This window comes from Rana temporaria, chromosome 1 (genome assembly GCF_905171775.1).
Source record: "Rana temporaria chromosome 1, aRanTem1.1, whole genome shotgun sequence".
Taxonomy (NCBI): domain Eukaryota; kingdom Metazoa; phylum Chordata; class Amphibia; order Anura; family Ranidae; genus Rana; species Rana temporaria.
This window is the reverse complement of record NC_053489.1, coordinates 174,781,496-174,800,152: the sequence shown is the minus strand read 5'-3', so window position 1 is coordinate 174,800,152 and position 18,657 is coordinate 174,781,496. Positions and strand designations below refer to the sequence as shown.

At 41.0% G+C, this 18,657-nt stretch overlaps 1 protein-coding gene across 2 annotated transcripts in view; it reads right to left on the bottom strand.

The window, feature by feature from the left end:
* SH2B3 (SH2B adaptor protein 3) overlaps positions 1-18,657 on the bottom strand; it is a 184,763-nt gene that overhangs the window by 147,520 nt on the left and 18,586 nt on the right. The window contains exon 1 of one of the 2 annotated variants that reach the window (XM_040346372.1): positions 4,265-4,548. The exons of the other annotated variant lie outside the window; for it this stretch is intronic. The gene's annotated coding sequence lies outside the window, so the exon portion shown is untranslated. Of the gene's footprint in view, positions 1-4,264; positions 4,549-18,657 lie in introns of those variants that run through there. 2 annotated transcript variants of the gene reach the window in all.

The window sequence follows — 18,657 nt, the reverse complement described above, 5'->3', positions numbered from 1 at the left end:
TTGGAAGTAATGTCTGGCAAATGCCTTTACATTCAAAGCACTATAAAATATTTCCATGTTGCTTGAATAATAAAATGAGCAAAATGATAAGTATAGTTTTCAGCCTGAGTGCAATGAAAAGAGAATAATAGTTAAATAGGCATTTCTGTTTTATACAGGAAAAAGGTCCTCTATTATCTTGTTTAAATACTTCTCATTCCATAGGCGACCCCACACTGACCTACTTTTACATTCCCCTTATCTGTACAGTAATATATGAGCAGCAAAGCAAAAATAGACCCATGATGGTACAACACAGAACATAATTCTTCTATAAGAATGCTTTATGCAGCTTTTGAGCATATACCAACCTCTACCACATCTCGTCATCATACTACTTTGTAAGTTATTAAAGTGGAACTAAAGTCTGAAAATAAAAACATTCAATGAGGTTAATTTTTTTAGGTAGGAGAAACGAATTTTTTCAGCCCCAAAAAAATCTTCTTTTATTCCTCTTAAGCCCCGTACACATGGGCCAAATGCCGGGCGACATCGCCGGTTCAATAAAAAACATCTGATATTTGGCCCATGTGTATGGGGCTTAAAGCTGAGTTCCACCCTGAAATTTTTTTATTTTATAATCAGACTCCTTTAAACCTATTAAAAAACATTTGTAGGACATTTTTTTTTTATACTTACCAGAATCGCCCTGTTGCTATGCAGTCCTCCTAATCTGCCACTTCCTGGTCCGCAGCGCTCCTGGTCACTTCTTTCCTCGCCTGTGGTCCTGGGAAATTATGTGTCATCATTTCCCAGGAGTCTGTGGACAATACTGTGACTAAAAATCACGTTATTTCCTGACAGGAAATGACGCGATTTAAGGCGGATCACAGCGCCGAGATGTGTTTATCTATGTTGCCACAGCAACGGGGAGGGACCTTCCTTCATCGCCACCCGTTGTTATGGCAACTTTAGAAAAAATAGGCGCTGTTGAATCGCGCATGTGCGAGATTGAGAGGTGCATGCTGGTTACCCAGCATGCAGCTCTCCAAAGCTAATCCAGAAAGATATTGATTGGGCTTCACATGCCCACAATCATGAAGGCCACGGCCACAACAGGAGGTAGAAAATATTGAGTAAGAATTTTTCATTTTTGCTAAATCTATATTGAATATTGTACACTCGTTTTTCGAAGATTGTACACTCGTTTTTGTATTCAATTAGTAATAATGCTGGGAACAATTAAAAAAAGAATAATAACTTTTGTCCGGAACTCTTCTTTAAGAGGAGTAAAGGAAGAATTTTTGGGGCAGAAAAAACTCATCTCTTCTACCATTTGGCTGGATTCTGCCGACCAGCTCTCGATCAGTGCTCTCAGTCAATGGCATGTATAGTCCTACTGAGATCCTCAGGTCAATGTCACTTTACTCCAAAGATCTTTATGTTATTTATATGTTCGGTGCCCTATGGTTCTGTTCATTTTCTACATACTTGTAGAAAAAAAAATAGAACAAAACCACTTCAATAAAAAAATTATCTGGTTAAAAAAATGAAACGACAAGGTGAATCCTGTGCATGCACAAGAGTTACATCATTTGTAGCTGCCCAGTGGTAGAGATGGAATATGGCGGACCTAGAGGAAGACCAGTAGAATATGTCAGCCATGACAATAGAAACACATGGGGGAATAAGAATATTGCATTGCTGGGGGAGGGCACACTGGAGGAAAGGTATAAAGCGATGGTACTTATAAACACTATATATACCTGCAGCAGCTTCCAGCGCCCTGGCTCTTTGTGACTGATAGACCATTATAATCAGGCAGACCTTCAACACGTCCTTACAGTGCCAAAGCTTGTCAACCTCCATCCAAATTCCATTCATTCCTGTTGTTCAGGTACCTGCTATTCATACACGTCACAAGTTTGTTTTGTTTAAAGTGAAAATAGGTTTAGTGACCCACTGAAAAAATCATCCAATGGATGGATGGAAAATAAAGGCAGAAAAAAGCTTAACTTCCCTTTCTTCATAGATAAGTTAAGTAATAGCTAATGGTTTCATCGAGATTTTCCAATGTGTTGTACCAAATGTTCCTGAATCAGAAATGCGGTTTATTCAACAAAAAGTGGACTTGAACACAAAAAAAAATAGGGAGTCCAGGAATGCAGTACTTGGGAAAAGAACTACCCTTTGTTTGTAATTTCAGACATTTTTAAGGCCTCGGACTGCTAGCTGTACAAGATTTGGAGTAATATATAATTATGTCACTGCTGATGATGATCACTGTTCTTCAACTTGAAGATTTTTTTTACCTAAGCACTTGCGTTGCAGGGATCTCCTTCTTTCTGCTCGATTCCTTCTATGGATTAGTATTTTGTGACTCTTCTGCTGCTACTTGATCACCTCAATGGTATCTTGATTACCTCTATGGCTCATTTGATCATCAGAGCGGCAGCCCTTCTTTATTACCTTTATCTGCCTCATATTTAGGTATAGATTTTTACCACGGCTTGGTCCCAGCACAAATACATTTCCCTTCATTCATTAGCTACTCCATTGCATATATTTACCTATAGTTCACACTATATTATATACATTTTTTATAGATGGCTACGTTGATATGGATCACATTTCAAAAATCCAAGGGGGTTCATCCCCGGGATTGCTGTTTTCTACTAGTTTTCCAACGGTGTGTATCAGAGTTTTCCACCTTAGCTCCCGGAGCTGATGGCGCTTCTCGGCCGGCCTTCAGCCCTTCACACTTGTGCCCAGACTCATAAGTATGTCTGTGCGTAGTATTAGGTAACCATTCCCCTCCTCTCCCTACAGATAGATTTACTCTATAATATAATTTCAACCCTTAGTAATCTGAATATTTTGTTATAGACCCATATCCTACATCTGCTCCTGATGAGTGGCAGAAGCCACAAAGTGCATCGAGCTATTAGATACACCCCATGTTTATATCGCAAGACTTTTACCTACCCTTTACTTTCATGCCACCAATCAATTTAGGCTATGTTTTTTACCTTGTGGAGACACGCAACAATGAGTTTGGTCCTTTATAATTACTAAAATTGTAACTAATATGTTACTTTATTACTATGTTACTATTTGATTTTGTATGCAATACATTTTATTGATTGTATTTTGTTGTGCATCATACCTGCATGCAATGTCCATAGTTCTAACTTACAATGTATTTTCAAGACACATTTTTGTTGTGTTATCTTCCTGGTTGCATGCTTCACATGAAGTCCTAAACATTCCCCACATTGCCCGGTAATCAGGGATGGAGGCACATGGCTTGATGCGCCTTGTGCTTCATAAAAAGTCCCAAACTTTTTATTTTTTCAGAGGGGCAGCCCTGACATAAGGAAGCAAAACCCTGCTACAATAACCAAGATGGCCACAGTTCATTGAGGGAACCATGAATGCCAACATGTACTGTGACATACTGAAGCAGAGCATGATCCCCCCCTTCGGAGACTGGGCCACAGAGCAGTATTCCAACATGATAACGACCCCAAACACACCTCCAAGACGACCACTGCCTTGCTAAAGAAGCTGACGGTAAAGGTGATGGACTGGGCAAGCATGTCTCCAGACCTAAACCCTATTGAGCATCCTCAAATGGAAGGTGGAGGAGAGCAAGGTCTATAACATCTACCAGCTCCGTGATGTTGTCATGGAGAAGTGGAAGAGGACTCCAGTGGCAACCTGTGAAGCTCTGGTGAACTCCATGCCCAAGAAGGTTAAGGCAGTGCTGGAAAATAATGGTGAGAAGAAAAAATTGGCAGATGATGGACTTTATAGACGTATTATAATAAAAAATGTAAATTTATTGAAAAGGAGATATAGAAAATGTTTTCAATAAATTTAAATTTTTTATTATAATACACCTATAAAGTCCATCATCTGCCAATTTTGTCTTCTCAATCTGATTTATCGGGACGTGGCACTGTGTTTTTTAATTTTATATCCACAGCTCCACTCTGTGATGATATGACTCTTTATTCTGGAAAATAATGGTGGCCACATAAAATATTGACACTTTGGGCCCAATTTGGACATTTTCACTTAGGAGTGTACTCACTTTTGTTGCCAGTGGTTTAGACATTAATGGCTGTGTGTTGAGATATTTTGAGGGGACAGCAAATTTACACTGTTATACAAGCTGTACACTCACTGCTTTACATTGTACATTTACAAGTGTAATTTCTTTCGTTTTGTCACATGAAAAGATATAATACAATATTTACAAAAATGTGAGGGGTGTACTCACTTTTGTGAGATACTGTACATAGCCGACGTGACGCATGTTTATTCGACTACAATCAGGCCATGTGCACAAGATGTTGTAAGGGGAGGACGTGCTGCATGGGATATCCACACTATTGCCCTTTTCCTGGGCCCCCCAGCTTGACTTTCTATCGAAGCTGTCACTGCCAGCCAGCGAGTGACTCAGCATCCTTCCAGCCAGTAGCCAAGCTTCCTCCCGCACTCAGCACAGACGGAGGCTGTTCTAGGTCTCCACAGAGCAGCGTAACAGTTGGGAGTAATGCCTGAAAGACGTCATACACACTAGGCTGAGTGTACAAGTTAAAGCAAGAACAGACATACAACTCAGGACAAAAACGAGCCAATGTGACAGCTGAATATGTATTAAAGAGATAAGTGTCAAAAGGGAGCTTAGAACATTTTTATTTGCATTATACAGGATGCAATTATTCGGCCTAAAGATAATCTTTATATGTTTTCATAGCTATATACCCCAAGGTCCCAAATTTGCTTTTTAATCACTAGCTACAATTTTAAAGCGGTTGTAAACCCGTTTAAATTTTTTTAATTTTTTTTCTCCTGCAAGGCAAAAGTCATAATGAGCTAATATGCACCGCATATTAGCTTATTATGAAATACTTACCTCAGAACGAGGTGTGTAACGAGGCTGTGATTGGCTGGAGCGGCGATGACGTCACTCCCGCGCGTGCGCGCGGGAGATTTAAATTCGGCAAGGTCCGTCGGCTGCCGGTCCTTTAGCCGAAGATCCCCCCTGCGCATGCGCCGCAGACGTCAGCGGCGCATTGCGAGGGGAATATCTCCTAAACCGTGCAGGTTTAGGAGATATTCTTTATACCTACAGGTAAGCCTCATTATAGGCTTACCTGTAGGTAAAAGTCATAAAGTGGGGTTTACAACCACTTTAAGTAACTTGGGATGGTAAGAAAAAATTCACGTAAGAGCGACTTCACTTCTGCGAATCTGTGAAGTCAAGAGAAATTCTGCAAAGATTTTACCGATATGTAAAATATATATATTATCATTTGTTTTGTTTTTTCTACCTGTGTTTTTATATTGACCATTAGGCCACTAGAGGCACACTTCTGTTGCAGCCTAGGCTAAAGTGTACTAGCCTAGATAGACCTTCACTCAAAAAACAGTTTCCCTACTGATATCCTTCCCCTCCACAGGGTAAAATAGCTCACATTTTGGGGAGGGCAGGGACAATGGCATCAGATGCAGGGTGGGGAAGCCATTGCCCCTTGGGATATGTGAAGTCAAGTGCTTCCAAACACTGCAGTTGGAGGAGAACAAACCTGGTAAGCATCATCAGTAGGCTAGCTGCCAGAAACCGGAAGAGACAGCTGGCTCCTGATGGCGTCACAAACGAAGATGGCGGTGCAGGACCCAGTATGTGGCAGCCAAGTGGCAGATCACAGCAGGACAACACTGGAATAATTTGGTGGGTGAGTATGTGAATTTAGGATAAATGGTTAGACTAAACATAAAAACAATCTAACACAGGAGAGCACAGGGGGGGAAGAAGTGTCACCAAACCCAATAGCCATAAAATACAAGACCATAATCCATTGTTATTTTTGTACCTTTAAATTGCAGCATCAGTCTGCACAGCCTCAAAAAAATTATTTATAATCTTCTCTGCTACAACTTCTGGTATGATAGTGGCTATGTTTGATCTAAATGGTCCTATTGTATGTGTGAATGTAGCCACCCTTCTCTGCTTTCTTCTGTGATAATACTAACACGTACTATCCCAGGAAAGCTCCCCTTCCTCAAATCCGCAAACCACAAGCTTCTGAGTGACAGCGTGACCAGGAAAGATCACTAGTGTGTGGCCCTATCCTGTTCTCTACACATCTCTGCATCAGGTTCCTTCTGCTGTCCAGGCATCTCTGGGCATACATGCACAGTACAAAAGGCAGGTGCTATCATTCATGGGATTTGTAGTTTTTGGAGAGCAGTGATGTGACTGCAATATATGTGCACTGCTCGTAACCAGGACAGGAAGTGAAGGAAAGAAAGCCTCCTTGAATGGCACCAGGGGATAACGAAAGTTTGAAAATAAAACGATATGCAAACTTTGTGTACACATTCAAATTAGGTGGAGATTAAATGTTTTGTAACACTTTAAAACTTTCTTTCAAATGCACCAAGATGCCATGGTCTACATGGGTCCTTTAGTGCTCCATAGCTAGTGTTCTACATGGTTAACCAACTCTCTTCCAATATGCAAATACATACTACCTATTATGAAGCCCACCCTTTGGCAGGCTCCCACTATCTCTGCCTCACATGTGCTGGGTAGCCGCAATGACAAAGCACTGGAGCACTGAAGGTGTTCAAACTGAACTCCATTAGGCTTTATAACCACTTTAGCATTTCAAATAAAAAACACAAGGATGGATCAGCAAATCTATACCAATGTATGTCTACAAAATAAAAAGTAATCACATACATAAAAAGGTTTGAAATGAATCAGTCTCTGGAAAAAAAACACCATTTCCTGTTTTGGTAACGCTACATTGATGACGTCACTTCCGGCTTCAGGAAATGGCAGTTTTCCAGACAATTTCTTGGCTGGTTAAGGTTAAAATCGACTCATATTTCATCCCTATGTTCCTTTCTTGGTAAAACTAGGCCGTATTGGGTAAAAAGGCACCAATAAATTTTTTGGTAGTTTTTGTGGGTTGTGTCCCTAAAGTAAAACTGGCTGTAATACTTCCACTAACTGAGAAATCAGATGCAGCACAACTGGGATGACAATCCCAGCAAAAAAAATAATAATGTCCATATTACTGTTTGGAAGTAACACATTTAAAAAAAAAGCTGAATGATACTAGTTGCATACTTACATTGCTCCAACGTGGAACAAGGTAAGAATGCCCCGTCTCATACTTAAAGGACTGCTGTGGACGCTGACAATCACTAAAGTAGTCAGCAGCAATGTCATAATCTCCACCTCGTTCTTTCAGAAAACTCCTTGCATTCATTAAAAAAATATAAAAGGAATTCTATAAATGGTGGCGGTGCAGAGTAAATGACCCACTGTGGTTAGTATGCAGCGGGGCAGCCCCTCAGCACAGGGCATGGCCCTATGCCAAGCTGGTCCAATATAGGTATGACAGTAAGATCATATCTGGAGTTCTGCTTTAATAGAGGACCTGGAATTCCAGAGTTGGAGTGAAGTTTTAAAATGCAAACGGACAGTTCATGATGCACAATCCCAGTACGGGGTACACTTTAAGTGATCAACCCTTAAACCATACAACATAATGCACACGGGTGGAACTCCAGCTAAGATTACAAAGCCGATCTGTAGTGTGAAGGTGAGCAGAAACCAGCTATTCATGTGAATTTGACTGTCATGCTCCTGCCTGCCTACCCTCCCACCCACACATCAATTACAGCTGATTAAAGCATACAAATAAGGAAGTACTCACAATATTAACCCTTCTGTAGCACAAAGGCATCTAGTCATGTCAAAAGGATAAAAATGTATTCCATATTTGGTTGAGTCAAAAGCAGGCCCAATGAATACCAATTAAACAAAACAGCTGAAGGCCTGCAAATATAATACTGAGCTCTCACAAAGCAGCTGTAGAATGAATGGAGTGTGAAATTATTCATACAATTTATGGAAAGGCCGCTCCTCCCATTCACTACAACTGAACTACACAACTGCCCTTGAGCACTGGCTTTCATTTCATATCTTAAAGGCATCTCTAAGGTGCCAGATGGAGATAATGAATTACAACTCTTTATGAGATGACTTTGTTCCATTCTATAATATATCAGCATGTGCACTTAGAGGCCTGTGTTCACAATGTAATTGATACTTCTGTTAATCCTATACATTTAAAGTGTTGATTTGTTCCTTACTTCTTCCAATACCTATATTTCTGTAAATTCTGTATATTTCTGATCAATTAGGAGACACATTGGGGTTGATTTACTAAAACTGGAGAATCTTGAGCAGCTCTGCATAGAAACCAATCAGCTTCCAGTTTTCGTAACTTTAGCAAACTCTTCATGTTCGATATGCGACTAGCATGCAAAAATAAAACAGATGATCTGTCGTCCGATTTTCGGATCGTGTGTAAGGGGCATGAGGCTGGCCCTACATGTTCAATTTTCTTGTACATTTTTCTTTAGGTCGTATAAGAGGTCAAAACTAAAAAAACACTTTTAATTATATTCAGTTAGGCAGGCCCTTGTATAATGTATGGCCAGCCTAAGATTGGCACTACTTTAGGAATGAAAATTGTCGTATGTGTATCTTACCCGATAGTTTTTTTTTTGCCGCATAGTAAATTGTGCAACTGTCCTGCACCGTCATCCTCTTGGTGCACTACTACACACCTCAATTGCACTTAAAGTGGATGTAAACTCTCTAATGTTAAAAAAAAAAAAGGTGGATGTAAACCCGATTCATGAAATTTGAGCTGGGCACATATATTTGTAGTGTTTTGTTATCTCACTTCAAAGAGCTAAGTCCCATATCTCTCTCCTGACCAGTTCCTCTGTTATCAGCCTGATAGCTCCTGACAAATATTCAGACACATCAGAGAAAGGCAGCCTGACATTTTTGTCAGGGGAGGTTGCTATACATAGATTAGCAGGGAGCTGGCCCTATTACAAAACATCTCTGAGGCCGCGTACACACGGTCGATCCATCCGATGAGAATGGTCCGACGGACCGTTTTCATCGGCTCACCGCTGAAGCAGACTGATGGTCGGATGTGCGTACACACCATCAGTTTAAAAACCGATCGAGTCCAATGCGGTGACGTAAAACACAACGACGTGCAGAGAAAAATTAAGTTCAATGCTTCCAAGCATGCGTCGACTTGATTCTGAGCATGCGCTGGTTTTGAACCAATGCTTTTCCGTACTAACCATCGGTTTTGACCTATTGGTCAGCCGTCCATCGGTTCGATTTTAAAGCAAGTTCTCTTTTTTTTGGACCGAAGGACAACAGACCGATGGGCCGTACACACGGTCGGTTTAGACCGATGAAACTGAACTTCAGTCCGTTTTCATCGGTTTGGACCAACCATGTGTACGTGGCCTCAGAGTCACTGCCTATGGTGAGAGGGGGTGTGTGCCTTTCCTCCAATCAGCAATTTTAGCTATCTTGGCTGTATGCCCAGACATCACACTCTGTGTTAACCAGGAAGAGAACACAAACTGAACTTTCTAAACAGTATATAAATGTGAAGACAGCAGATATACAGTGGGGCAAAAAAGTATTTAGTTATCCACCAATTGTGCAAGTTCTCCCACTTAAAAAGATGAGAGAGGCCTGTAATTTTCATCATAGGTATACCTTAACTATGAGAGACAAAATGTGGAAACAAATCCAGACAGACAATCACATTGTCTGATTTGGAAAGAATTTATTTGCAAATTATGGTGGAAAATAAGTAATTGGTCAATATCAAAAGTTCATCTCAATACTTTGTTATATATCCTTTGTTGGCAACGATACAGGTCAAATGTTTTCTGTTAGTCTTTACAAGGTTGTCACACACTGTTGCTGGTATGTTTACCCTTTCCTCCATGTTTTGGGGCTGTCACTGGGCAACACAGACTTTCAACTCCCTCCAAAGGTTTTCCATGGGGTTGAGATCTGGAGACTGGCTAGGCCACTCCAGGACCTTGAAATGCTTCTTACGAAGCCACTCATTAGTTGCCGGGCGGTGTGTTTGGGATCATTGTCATGCTGAAAGACCCAGCCACGTTTCATCTTTAATGCCCTTGCTGATGGGAGGAGGTTTGCACTCAAAATCTCACGATACATGGCCCCATTCATTCTTTCATGTACATGGATCAGCCGTCCTGTTCCCTTTGCAGAGAAACAGCCCCAAAGCATGATGTTGCCACCCCCATGCTTCTCAGTAAGTATGATGTTATTTGGTTGCAACTCAGCATTCTCTCTCCTCCAAACACGACAAGTTGTGTTTCTACCAAACAGTTCTACTTTGTTTTCATCTGACCATATAACATTCTCCCAATCCTCTTCTGGATCATCCAAATGCTCTCTAGCAAACCTCAGACGGGCATGTACATGTACTGGCTTGAGCAGGGGGACACATCTGGCACTACAGGATCTGAGTCCCTCGCGGCGTAGTGTGTTACTGATGGTAGCCTTTGTTACGTTGGTCCCAGCTATCTGCAGGTCATTCACTAGGTCCCCCTGTGTGGTTCTGGGATTTTTGCTCACTGTTCTTGTGATCATTTTGACCCACGGGGTGAGATCTTGCATGGAGCCCCAGATCGAGGGAGATTATCAGTGGTCTTGTATGTCTTCCATTTTCTAGTTTGGAGTGTGACTGTTTGAGGTTGTGGACAGGTGTCTTTTATACTGATAACAAGTTCAAACAGGTGCCATTAATACAGGTAATGACGACCATGTTTTGTCACAGTTGTCCTCATTTTATAATACAAGTTATTCAAAGCTCATATATTAGAAATATTTAGAAATGGTTATTCATCACACAGACAGGACACAACTAACATGTTCCCTTACAGAGATCCAATATGTGGAAAGGTTCCTTTCCCTCATTCCCATCATTTTAATAAAAAAAAAAAACTTAATATTAGTATAAATATGCTTACAAAGTACTGTATGTTTTGTCAGGAGTTTGGAGAGGTTGTAGTCAATGGGTACATTTTTATATCTGTGGTGTACAAATGTCCCAATAGACCTTTCTGGCAAGGAGTGGGAGAGTTGATAGCAAAAGCTTTACAATACATCCCCCCAGATGTTCCCCTTGTGGTCATCTTTCACACCAGTCCAATGTCAATCAGAGCATACCAAGAGATCCAAAACCTCATCTTCTAAATACTGCAAAAAGCTTGATGCCGTTATTAAGGAAACATTGCAGAGCCCTAGCGATGAAGAAATGGCTCACTAGATTTCAAGATACTATGTAGGTTGATGAATGAGTATATAAAGTGCAGGACCGTTTACAGCAATTAAAAATATCTTGGGCTATATGGATTAATTTTACTACTGCGCCTTAAATTAATTTATGGGTAGGTCCTAAATAGTACATTGTCGACTAAATAGGATACACAATATAATGGTTGACACTAGCTTCAGGACGTACAGTTGCAATAAAATGTATGTGAACCCTCTTGGAATGATATGGATCTCTGCACAAATTGTTAAAAAAATGTGATCTGATCTTCATCAAAGTCACAACAATAGACAATCACAGTCTGCTTAATCTAATAACACACAGAGAATTAAATGTTACCATGTTTTTATTGAACACACCATGTAGACATTCACAGTGCAGGTGGAAAAAGTATGTGAACCCCTAGACTAATGACATCTCCAAGAGCTAATTGGAGTGAGGTGTCAAGGTACACTGGTCCTACCACCCCTTCCATTGCGCACTATTGGATTACTCCTGTCCATCCATCCAGGTGGTGGAGCTGCTGTGTGTTGCTACTTTTCAAGTGTGTTTTTTAAATGAACTTTTTTTGGAGTTTCATGTCACCGCTGTGAATTTTGAAAGTGCTTTTATTATTTTTTTTTTTAATTTTTACACTATGAGGAGTTTTTTCCTTTTCTCCTTTTTCCCCATTGTTGATATTGATTGAACGGCACTATTACGGTCCATACTTGCTTACTGGAATACCTGGAACACCTGGCTACAAGTGCAATCTGAGCACATTGGATACTTACCACGCCCAGGATAATTAACCAGACGATACCATCCAGACGGCAACCACATCAGCCCACACAAGCCTTTAAGACCTCCTCATCGTACGGTGGGCTGCGGGTCCACCACATCTGGTAAGAGTACCTCATTTAAACCTATTTTCATGTATTTTGGAAATTGTTCCTTGAAGTATACATTTCTACCCAAGTCCACCAAGAAGGAAAACCATACTCATACTATCATCAAGGTGTATGGACTTATGATATATTCTTCATTCTTGGGACTCTATAAAACAGCAATTCTTAGCTGGGGTTGCTAATTGTATTTCTCAAGTGTATATGAGGTTCATTATTGCTATATATGATTGTTCATACTCATTTTGTCATCTTAATATTTTATGACCAGTCATTGCTCAATCTATCAGCGATATATAGGTACCTGGGTTAAGGGCCTGTTTGTCTGGGGTTTATATACTGTCGCAGAGAGGCATATTTACCATTGGGGAAGCACTTTTTACTTATTTACATTTTTTCATGTCACATTGAGATTGTTTTAGCTGTCCTTCTTGGGACACCCGAACTATACGATCACATGCTTGGTGTTGATTCACCTCATCAGTCACACTGTTTTCACTGGTTATTTTCACCCAGGTTGTTGTAACCATTCGTTGACTATTGCCTTTTATAAGTTACTGTACCACAGTCACTGTACTTATTTTCCATGTGTAAGGTCGTTATTGCCTATAGACACTGTGGACATACATTTGTTCACCTATATTATATACGGGTCACCCTACTATAGTCAGTGCACCCATTCACAGTGGGTGAGGTCCATTTTTGGAAAAGACACATTGCCCAGAGTTTTCCTGTCACAGTAGATCCACCTTATAAGTGGGTCTTCCATTGGCGCTACACTATATTTTACATTTACTTTCACAATTATCCTTTGTTGTGTTGGCTGCCTAAATATATTTTGTTTGTGGTTTAGCGCAATATATTTACTATTTTTATTTTTAGGTGTCAGCCAACTGGAGTCCAATCAATGAGATGAGATTGGAGATGTTGGTTACAGCTGCCTTGCCCTGTAAAAAATACACACCAGTTCTGGGTTTTTCTTTTCACAAGAAGCATTGCCTGATGTGAATGATGCCTCGCACAAAAGAGCTCTCAGAAGACCTATGATTAAGAATTGTTGACTTGCATAAAGCTGGAAAGGGTTATAAAAGTATCTCCAAAAGCCTTGCTGTTCATCAGTCCACGGTAAGACAAATTGCCTATAAATTAAGAAAGTTCAGCACTGCTGCTACTTTACCTAGGAGTGACCTTCTTGTAAAGATGACTGCAAGAGCACAGTGCAGACTGCTCAATGAGATGAAGAAGAATCCTAGAGTGTCAGCTAAAGACTTACAAAAGTCTTTGGCATATGCTAACATCCCTGTTAGCAAATCTACGATACGTAAAACACTAAACAAGAATGGATTTCATGGGAGGATACCACAGAGGAAGCCACTGCTGTCCAAAAAAAACATTGCTGCATGTTTACAGTTTGCACAAGAGCACCTGGATGTTCCACAGCAGTACTGGCAAATTATTCTGTAGACAGATAATACCAAAGTTGAGTTGTTTGGAAGAAACACACAACACTACGTGTGGAGAAAAAGAGGCACAGCACACCAACATCAAAACCTCATCCCAACTGTGAAGTATGGTGGTGGGGGCATCATGGGTTTGGGCTGCTTTGCTGCGTCAGGGCCTGGACGGATTGCTATCATCAAAGGAAAAATGAATTCCCAAGTTTATCAAGACATTTTGCCGGAGAACTTAAAGGAGTTGTAAAGGAAAAATTTTTTTTTTGCTGAAATGACTGTTTACAGGGTATAGAGATATAATAGTTAACTGATTCCTTTTAAAAATGATTAAAATATATAAAAATCAATCATATAATGTACCCAGGGCAGCCCTAATAGCATCATGGGCCCCTGGGCAAAGTAATGCTCTGGGGCCCCTACAATGATGACAGTGCAGGTAAACAGACATTAAGTAGGTGGGAGACAAACTGGCTCCCCTTTGCATCTATCACTCAGTGCCGTCATGGGGCCCCCAATTTCGGGGATGTGTGGGCTCAAGGACCAGCTGCTTTGGGGAAAGTGCATGGCCCCCCATACAGCTAGGGCCCCTGGTCACTGCCTAGGTGTGCCCTCTCATTAAGACAGCCCTGAATGTACCTACAGTTTTAGTTTCGTTTTTGCATGCTGTTTCCTGCTCTGTGATGTACAGAGACACAGAGCCAATACAGGGCAGTGATGGTTTGTAAAACGAAACTGATTGGTGTTGAGGGGTTTTAGACACACAGTAATCACACCTCCTTGATTAGTGACCACAGAGAGAAAGCTCCCATTTTTTTTTATCAGGAAACAGACAACCAGGAAGTGTTCAGAACAGAGAAGGATTAGAGCAAAAACTAACAATGAGGACATGAAACCAGGACTGCAGTAAGGCAAAGGAAGCTATTTAGCTAAAAAAAAAATCCTTTAGTGACCCTTTAAGGTCATCTGTCCACCAGCTGAAGCTCAACAGAAAATGGGTGTTGCAACAGGACACCGACCCAAAGCATAGAAGTAAATCAACAACAGAATGGCTTAAACAGAAGAAAATACACCTTCTGGAGTGGCCAAGTCAGAGTCCTGACCTCAACCCGATTGAGATGCTGTGACATGACCTCAAGAAAGCGATTCACACCAGACATCCCAAGAATATTGCTGAACTGAAACAGTTCTGTAAAGAGGAATGGTCAAGGATTACTCCTGACCGTTGTGCACGTCTGATCTGCAACTACAGGAAACATTTGGTTGAAGTTATTGCTGCCAATGGAGATTTAACCAGTTATTAAATCCGAGAGTTCACATACTTTTTCCACCTGCACTGTGAATGTTTACATGGTGTGTTCAATAAAAACATGGCAACATTTAATTCTTTGCGTGTTATTAGTTTAAGCAGACTGTGATTGTCTATTGTTGTGAATTAGATGAAGATCAGATTACATTTTATGACCAATTTGTGCAGAAATCCATATCATTCCAAAAGGGTTCACATACTTTTTATTGCAACTGTATATCCTGTTTCACAAGGCCTTCAGCTTGTAAATGAGTAGTGTAAACAGCAAGCTTTGACAAAGCATTTGCAGAGCTTTCAGCATTGAAGCTTTTAAAGTACCATTCAGTTCCAGTTTATAAATGCTGAACACAGATCCTAATGGGAGTGCTGATTGCCACTTTAAGCAAGCTGCTAGCAGGCTTTCCACAAGCTTTATGAAATGCTGAAGCCTGCTAGCAGCTTATTTAAAGTGGAAATTAGCGCTACTATTTTGTGTTCAACATTTACAAAATAGAGTTGATTGGTAAGTCTAGGTTCACACCTATGCATTTTTTTGTTTTGCAGTTTGCAGAAATGCACTACAGTCCATTTAAAGCGGTTCTCCACCCTAAAGTGGAGTCCCGCTGATCGGAACCCTCCCCCCCTCCGGTGTCACATTTGACACCTTTCAGGGGGGAGGGGGGTGCAGATACCTGTCTAAAGACAGGTATTTGCACCCACTTCCGGCCCGGCATTCACGGGCAAAAGACGGGCATTCCGTCACATCCCGTCGCCCCCCCCCCCCATTGTGTGCTGGGAACACTCGGCTCCCAGCACACAGCGGGAGCCAATCGGCGGGCGCGGCGCGACTCGCGCATGCGCCGTAGGGAACCGGGCAGTGAAGCCGCAGCGCTTCACTTCCTGGTTCCCTCAGCGTGGATGACGGGGGGAGCAGCAGAGAGACGTGTGATCGCTCGTGCTCTGCTGCAATCGGCGCTGGACTCCAGGACAGGTAAGTGTCCTTATATTAAAAGTCAGCAGCTGCAGTATTTGTAGCTGCTGGCTTTTAATATTATTTTCCCGTGGCACATCCGCTTTAACATGGTTTCCTATGGTACACGTTCTCTGCGTTTTTCAGCGGTACCATTATTTGCAACGAAATTTGGCGTTTTATACTGTAGGCCTGTAATTCTTAGGAATAACTCACTTAAATCTGACCAAACCAGAGTCTAATAGGCATCCCGGGTATGACATTTTTAAAAAAAAAAAATATATAAATTATAATATAATAAATAATTATAAATAATTATAACAAATAATAATATAATTCTAATAAAAATTATTCAATAATGTAATCAACTCAAAATCACTGAAATTTGCTCAGTTGCAGAATTGTTGCTGTCATTATTTATTTATTTTTATGACAAATTTCCCCACAAATCGCTATCGCACAATTCTGCAAGTGATTATAATTTATTATCGCTGTTTTCTAGCTGATCTAAAACCATTTTTGACATAAAGGGACACTTTTGGTTGCTATGGACAATATACAGTTTGCAGTGAGAAAGAACCGTTTTTATTATATAAAAGAACATGTAGGACACTGGGCAGACCACTAGGGACAATGGGTGTGTATTTTTTACATACAGTACTGTAATCTATAAGATTACAGTATACTGTATGTATAGTGTTTGTTTACCTTTTTGAATTTGGCGCCGATCTCCGCCCCCGTGCGTCGTAACGTCGCAGGGAACGGAGATCGGCGGCACAGGAGGACACTGTGTGAATTGAGCGAGGTCCCGCTCACTCACACAGCGCGGTGGCATCGCTGGATCCAGGAACAAGGTAAGCCAGCGCGCGCTACAGGCTCTGCATAGCTACCCCGAGCGTGACTCGGGGTTACCGATTTTAGCACAAAAAATCCACCCCGAGTCACGCTCGGGAATACCGCCAGGAGGGTTAACCCCCCTGGCGGTATTCCCGAGTCTGACTCGGGGTTAGATTTTCCTGCTGTGAGCGGTAACCCCGAGTCAGACTCGGGCTTGCCTCGCTAGATCCACAGGCATGGTTTACTTACCTTGTCCCTGGATCCAGCGATGCCACCGCGCTGTGTGAGCGAGCGGGACCTCGCTCGATTCACACAGTGCCTCTGTGTGACGCCGATCTCCGTTCCCTGCGACGTTACGACGCACGGGGAGGGAGAACGGCGCCAAATTCAAAAAAGTAAACAAACACTTTACATACAGTATACTGTAATCTTATAGATTACAGTAATGTATGTAAAAAAAACACACCCCCCTTGTCCCTAGTGGTCTGTCCTGTGTCATGCATGTCATTTTATATAATAAAACCGTTTCTTTCTCCCTGCAAACTGTAGATTGTCCATAGCAACCAAAAGTGTCCCTTTATGTCAAAAATAGTTTTAGATCAGCTAAAAAAACAGCGATAATAAATTATAATCACTTGCAGAATTGTGCGATAGCGATTTGTGGGGAAATTCGTCATAAAATAAAAAAAAATGACAGCAACAATTCTGCAACTGAGCAAATTTCAGTGATTTTGATTTGATTACATTATTGAATAATTTTTATTATAATTATATTATTATTTGTTATAATTATTTATAATTATTTATTATATTATAATTTATAATTTTGTTTTTAAAAAAATGTCATACCCGGGATGCCTATTAGAATCTTGTTTGGTCAGATTTAAGTGAGTTATTCCTAAAAATCACAGGCCTACAGTATAAAACACCAAATTTCCTTGCAAATAATGGTACCGCTTTCAGCATGTTTTTTCTGAAAGAATCATACCGCCAGGGAGGTTAAAGAGAAAGAAAAACGCATAAAAAAAGCATGTTCAAAAACGCAATACGAACAGCAAAACGCGCCTGAAAACCTCATCAACTGCATAGATGTGAACCTAGGGTAAAAGTTTCAACAAAGCTTGCTGAAAGCTCTATAAATGCTTTGTCAAAGCTTGCTGTTAAGACTGCTTTTATGCAAGCTGAAGTCCCTGTGAAACAGCTCTTAATCTTTTGTAAGTGTAATGATAATTATGTTTCTACTGCCCATATGAGAAAGAAATGCTGCTTGGCATCAAATTTCTTCTATAAAATGTGATTGTATGCCCGCATGTATTTATGTATTCTGGCGTACACTAAGTGCTCTCTGTATGGCACCTATTTCTTGGTTTCTGTAAACCTCAATAAAAACAGATTTTGGAAAAAATGTGTTTGGAACTTAAAAAAAAAAAAAAAGTCATAAAAATAAATAGGTCATAAGAAACAGTCATTGTAAAATGTTGTGAATGCCTGGTTCCTGTCTGCACAGGGCCATAGAGAGGCAGGCGTCTGATGCTGGCTATGGCCCCGTACACACGACCGAGTTTCTCGGCAGAAATTCAGCCAGAAACTCGGTTCAGAGCTGAATTCTGCCGAGAAACCCGGCCGTGTGTACACTTTCGGCCGAGGAAGCCGACGAGGACCTCGGCGAGGAAATAGAGAACATGTTCTCTATTTCCTCGTTGTTCAATGGCAAAAGTCGGCCCGCCGAGTTTCTCGGCGGCTTCCACACTGAACTCGACGAGGAACTCGATGTGTTTGGCACGTCGAGTTCCTCGGTCGTGTGTACGGGGCCTATGATTCTGTTTCCAGAACTCTACACAGACTGCAGAATGTGGTGTGCTCATTTCCGCTCTGGACGCATGTCACTCTGACAGGGTGGACTGTTCCCATTTGATATGGACGTGCTCTACACAAGTACATAAAATACATCAGAAGGCCATTGTCAGTGTAAACATGTTTCTGTTTGCAAACTAATATCTGAAACATAAAATCAATCACTGTG